This window comes from Rattus rattus, chromosome 7, assembly GCF_011064425.1.
Source record: "Rattus rattus isolate New Zealand chromosome 7, Rrattus_CSIRO_v1, whole genome shotgun sequence".
NCBI lineage: Eukaryota > Metazoa > Chordata > Mammalia > Rodentia > Muridae > Rattus > Rattus rattus.
The window spans coordinates 58,391,071-58,397,627 of NC_046160.1; the positions used below are offsets into that span (position 1 = coordinate 58,391,071).

General features: G+C 38.1%; 1 pseudogene; it reads right to left on the reverse strand.

Annotated features, from left to right (window-relative positions):
* Positions 1 to 405: 405 nt before the first annotated feature.
* LOC116905692 lies at positions 406 to 1,573 on the reverse strand (annotated as a pseudogene).
* Positions 1,574 to 6,557: the final 4,984 nt, after the last annotated feature.

A 6,557-nucleotide genomic window follows, 5' to 3' on the forward strand; every position in this document is an offset into this window, starting at 1 on the left:
ACCACTGGGGGAGTCTTGATGGTGTGGGCACCCTAGAGATTACACTGGAGTTCTGAGGGCTCCAGACACTAGTTGGGAAGTCAGGTGACAGAAACAATGATTCAGACCAATCACATGAATACAAAGCTGGGGTCTCCAGCAGGGCTCCAGTGGGTTAGGCATGGATGTCTAAGGAAGCAGTGACAGGAGAGGGGCCAGCATTAGGCCGGCCTTGAGCAACCTGGATGACATCAGGGACAGAGGATCTGGTAGCTCCAGGGATCTTCAGTCCATGACTTACATGGCCAGTGGGTTCCTGAAGGACCTGCCAGCAAACTTGGCTTTGTTGCCCAGCTCTTCCTTGATTCTAAGGATCTGATTGTACTTGGCCAGGCACTCAGATTGGCAGGGGGCATGTGTTTTGATCTACCCAGTGCAGAGCCCCATCACTAGGTTGGCAATGAAAGGGTTCTCAGTCTCCCTAGATCAATGGGACACCATGACGCCCCAGCCATTGGACTTGGCCAGTTTACACACTTGCAGAGAGACTCGGTTATAGAGCTGATCTGGTTTACTTTGAGCAGGAAGCTGTTGCAGTAATTCTTGCCTGCAGCCTTGGCAATCTGCTTAGGGTTTGTCACTATGAGGTCATTGCCCACCACCTGGATGCCTTCACCAGCTGCGAACTTCTGTCAAGCATCCTAGTCATCCTGGTCAAAGGGGTCTTCAATGGACACCATTGGGTAGTCCTGGATGAAGGACTTACAGGTCAGCCAGCAGGTTGGGTGTGATGTACCTGCTGAAGTCATCTGAGGACTTGAAGTCCAGGTCACCCTTGCCAGCCCTGTAGAACTCGGAGGCAGCTAATTCATGCTAATGACAACCTGGTCACTGTTGCCAACCTTTGCCATTGCGGTCTTGAGCAGCTCCAGTGTTTCTTTGTTCTCTAGGATGTTAGGTGCAAATCCACCTTCATTATCCACATTGGTGGCATCTTTCCCATACTTCTCCTTGATGACATTCTTTAGTTTGTGGTAAACCACTGCTCCAGTGCTCATGCCTTCCCAGAAACAGGATGACTCCACAGACCAGATCATGAACTCTTGCATGGCCAGCTTGGTGCCAGTATGAAAACTGCCATTGATCACATTGAAAGCTGGGACCAGAAGTATGGATTCAGGGTTGCCGGCAAAGTCAGCAATGTGACAGTAAAGGGGCACCATGCCCTTTTCCCATGGCACCAGCTTTGCAGACAGCCAGGGACACTCCTAGGATAGCATTTGCACCAAATTTAGATTTATTCTCAGTGCTATCCATCTTGATCAGCAGCTGGTCAATCCACAACATTCAGTTTTTTGTTAACTAGAGCAGGTGCAATAGTGTTATTGATGTGCCCAACAGTCTTTGAGATACCCTTCCCCATGAAGCAGGTCTTATCATTGTCTCGGAGTTCTAGGGCCTCATAGATGCTAGTAGATGCATTGCTAGGCACCGCAGCTTGGAAGAGACCTTTTGCTGTGTAGAGATCCATTTCAACAGTGGGATTCCCACAGAAGTTGAAGATCTCTCTGGCATAGATCCTGAGAATAGACATGGTGAACTTTTGGCCGTTGTATCACTGTGAAGGAAGTAAATAGGGTCCTGTAGACACTGAAGAGACCGTTAAGGACAGACATGAGTCCTACTCTGTACCCGAGAAGCACATCACAAATTCATTTTTAAAAAATCTGCTAATGTTTCTCTAAATATATATCTCATTTTTTCACTATTAATTTTAATAGGAGTTTAGATTGTGGTTGTTAATTTTGTGTATTATCTAGATCAAATTAAGGATGCAACAGAGTTAATAAAAAATGACTCTGGGTAACTTTGAGGGATTTCTTGAAAGAGAGTTGCATTTGAATGAATGCAGTAGGTGAAGGTGAGCTCAGTGTAATAGACAAGAAAGAATGAATTTGGTGTATGCTGTAGCTGGTACTTACCCTCTTCCATGATCTTGGACATTGCTATTCCTACCTCTTACATCAGGGCTTACACTCCATCTGCTCCTCTTTTTCTTAATTCTTTGACTAATTATGTACTAGAATTATACAAGTAGCTTTCCTAGGTCTTGAAGTTTCTGTTTTCTTAACCATCTAAGTCAATTACTCAGAATAAGTATTTTTATACTTTTAAAAAGATGGACTACTTTCTTGTAGTTCTGCTTTTAAAAGAACTCCAAGATGCAAGACAAAATTGTGTATAGATATATCCCTGTGTTTACATGTATATGTACATGCATGTAGCCATGTGTACAGTAAAGCATCTCTCATATGCCATGGTTCCCCATTTGTTCAGAGCCGCACCATCTACTCCACAACCATTAGGCTCTTACATGTCTACCTAGAATATCCTTCTTTTCACATCCAAGCAAATATCAATACGCACTCTTATTTCCTTACCTTTTTACCCAGCGATGGCATATTACACATGTTGTTGGTATCAGTGGCAAGCACACCTGTATGATTAGTTCCATTTCTCTGAAGAGCCTTAGGTAGCATTTACAATGTATTCTTTATGTGTTATCTTCTGGGTCTCTTTGCAAGTATTGTTTTGGAACACCGGGCTTCGGATTAATAAGTGAAAGTATTTCCCCTTTTATCAGATATTAGTATAGAGATTACACTTAAATCACAAAGATAATTTAAAGATTTTCTCTTTCTTTTTGGTTTTTGTATTTGTTTTGTTTTGTTTTGATGGTCTTGAATAATTGCAATATCATTTGTGCCTGAGCAAAATTCTGCTGTGAAGGTATTTATTTAGGACTGCTGCTATTTGGAGCATTTGTTTTGGGGGGTGGTTATTTTATTACAGGATAATCCATCTCATTCAATTTCAAAATTTATCCATGTAAAATGCAGCAAAGTAATCCACCTGACTTTTATTTGTCTCTTTTGGGACAGATAGGGTCACTTGTCATCTTTGTCTTTGTCCTTTCTGCAGTTAGGTCATTGAACCCCTTCACTGCTTTGTACTTCTTTTGTTTACTTCTTCTAGAATAGCTTCCTTATTTATTACTTTTGAAAAGTATTAGTGGATTAATGTATTATTATTGTAAGTGGAAATAAAAGGAAGAATTGGTCATTTATCTTGTCTTTCTTTTCTGAACTCAGCACCCTTCAGCTAAGCTAAATGCTTGCTGAAGGGAAATTTTTCTTTGTGAGAATTTTCTAGCTAATAAATGGGAAAAAGATGATAGGGTTAGAAGATCACTTCTGTACCCAGCAAACAATACATCTGGGCAGCAAAAGTTGACAGTGCTAACATTACACAAAAGGGATGCAAACCGGTGTTACATATTTCTGTGGTCTTGGCAAAACAGTGAATTTTATCTGACCAAACCTATTAAGATAACTCCAGCTTAACAAGAAATACAGATCAGAGGGAAAGGTAAATATTTCTTCTTCCCAATAGGAAGCCTCGACTTGTTTGAACACTGTTTTCTCAAAAAAAAAAATGAACATTGCTTATGGCAGAACAGATTGGTAATTAGTAAACTTCATCTGGTTTGGGAAGCTCACACATACACTGTTTTGCTTGGAAGCCATAGCTAGGGGCTTCCTTGAATGGAATTTCCCTTCCATTTAAAGCTATGCCTACAGGTTGTTATAAGAAACACTACTTCCTTTTGGGAACATGGAATTTCTAAGCCAGTGATGTCTCTCACACTTACCTTAAAATCTCATTTTCTTGTGCCTTGAGTTGCCTTTGAAGTGGTAGAACAGACTGGGCAGCTATTAGGATTCCCACTGAAGAAACATCTGATACTCCTACATGGAAAAAAATCATAATCAAGTCTTTATAAATGATTTTCAGTGGCTTTTGTAGTTGAGTGATTCTGAGGGTCCACTTGAACAGAAGACAAGAAGAAATGTTAAGAAGCAAAGTAAACAGGGACTCACCTCAAAAAATCAAAAAAGAAGCCATCCTCAGGACAAATGGGGTTTCACAAAATACAGATGGGAACGTTTTATGCAATAAAAGAAACCTAAAATATATACAAACTAGGACAGCACGTGCTATATGTTTAGATTTTGAATTGAATGTCATATGAAACATTTAAGAATGGAGAAAATTGAATGTTGTTTTTATGATATTCTGGAAACACTACTTCAGCAGCCAGGATTGTTGTCTTAGAAATAGTCCCTATCTTCAGAAAATATGACAAAATATGTATGGCTAAAGTGATAGTAATGTCTGGGATGTGTATCTACAGAATCTATTACAGGTGAAAGGTAGCAATCACACAGTCTCAGCAAGTAGCAGCACAAGATGGCACCGAGGTGTCTCAGGAAGCCTCTCTGTTTTCATAGATGCTTGAACTATGGAAATAGGGACTCGAGTGTCCTCTATTTTTTACCTTTCTGTGGCTCTTAGATAATTTGTTATTGGCCATATGGTACATTTTATATTTCTATAGTATAGTCCTGTTCCACATGTATTTTCTCTTATAGGAATTAAGCTAGAGAAATAGGTTAGGACAATGTAAAAATGAATCAAATTTCAAATCCGTGCATCAACAGGATCAAACATTAAACAGTTTGGCGTTTCCCCTTTGTTACAAGCATCACAATGACATTTAACTCCTTATATGCTAATTTAAAATGGCATGAAAAAAAGCTGATGTTATTAAAGACTGCCTAAGTAAGAAAAGAGTTATAAGTCAAAGGTTTCAAAAAGAACATAGCTTTTTGCTTGTTTTTCTATTTTTGTTTTTTTAATAAGAGAATGTCCTTATTCTTAAAAACTGTGGGCTGAAGTATTAAAAATTCATGAGGACTGAAAATTATTCTCAAAGAGTTACACACACACACACACACACACACACACACACAATGATGTACATATATTCACACACAGACATACACACATGAACAGATACATTCACACACACATACACACATGTAAAGCAAAAGTAGCAAACTGTTACTAGTTGTTGATGGTATTAGAAAGTTCATAATATTCTATAAATTTCTCTTTCTTTAGAAATATCCAAAGTGAATTGTTATGGATAAAAATACATAGAAATCAATTTGAAGTCTCCACTATTCTAGGGTGAGATAATAATTTAAGCACCAGAAAAGAACAATGAATACAATTGTTTGGAACACTCTTCAATCTATAAAAATTCATGAGTTCGTGACAGTACTTCATAACAAGCTAATATCTTGTCATTCAACATTGCATTTTACTATCATCTTGTTAATCTAAAATCTGATAAGGAAATGATTTAATATTTCTTTTATTCCATACAAAGTAACAGATATTGGATGTTGGAAAGTATTTCATAGAAATATTACCATAACAAATGTGGAAGGAATAATAAAATTAAAATCACAAGTTTGCAACCACTAACAAAATAAAAAGCCCAAGGCTCTTAAATACTAGTGGAGATTTTATAACAAGTGTTAAAATTAGATAGCCAATCTTAATGGTACAACATATAAACCAGAGACAAGGCTGAGTGAAGCAGGAGGAATCCAAGTTCAATGCCTCTTTGGGCTATGTAGCAAGTTTGAAGCCAGTCTGATCCATTTGATGAGACCTGTGTCAAATGAAAACAAAAAAGCCTAGGAATATAGTTTAGTGCTTTTCTAGCATGTGTGAAGCTTTATGTTCAATGCCCAGTATTTAAAAACTTAAGTCAATGTTCATCACACTTAAAATGTGAGAGGATGATGTTATAATGTTGCCTTTAAAGTGCCAAAAGAGACTGGGCAGCTATTAGGATTCCCATTGAAGAAACATCTGATACTCAGACACAGAAAAAAATATATGTAATCATGTCTTACATGATGCTTTCTTCTAGAATGTGTGTTTCTTGGGTGTTATCAAGCACCTAGAACTAATTATCATTGGGAAGAAACTGCAGAAATTGGAAAACAAGTTAAACAATACCAGGAAGTGATCTGTGAAAGGTAGAATATGGAGTTTTTATGAGAGTAATTAACTTGGTTTATTCAAGAAATCCAGGAAAAGAAAAGACCATCGGAAAAGAGATGAGTGCAACTGACTGCAGGCTGTGTCCCCACTTAGATGCTGATCTAAATAAGCCTAAGATAAATAGATTCATGAGGAAATCAGGAGAAACAAAGCTATGTTAACTAAAAAGAAATAAAACTTTATGCTGAATTACACTATATTCTGAACTTTAAGGAAACAACTATTGAACATTCATTCACTGAGATCTGACTGATTCCATGTCACGTATGTGGCACTGTGAGCAAATAAGAGGAGCAGAACATAGAGTCTTCCCTACAAGGAGCATAGCATACATACAGGGAAGTGGGCTGTGCACCTGGTCTCTATATGTAATACACATTATGAGAGAATAAACTTATGGAAGCCCACATGCAGAAATCCTATTGGCTGGAGGAACCATGGAGGACTTCTGAGAGCTGTGGAAAGCTTATTAGATTGATAGATGATACACAGATGGACAGATAGATACATAGATGTATGGATACAAAAGTACATAAATACATAGGGATCCATTTTGTTTTTAATCATAAAACTTATCCTTTGGTTTTCATCTTAAT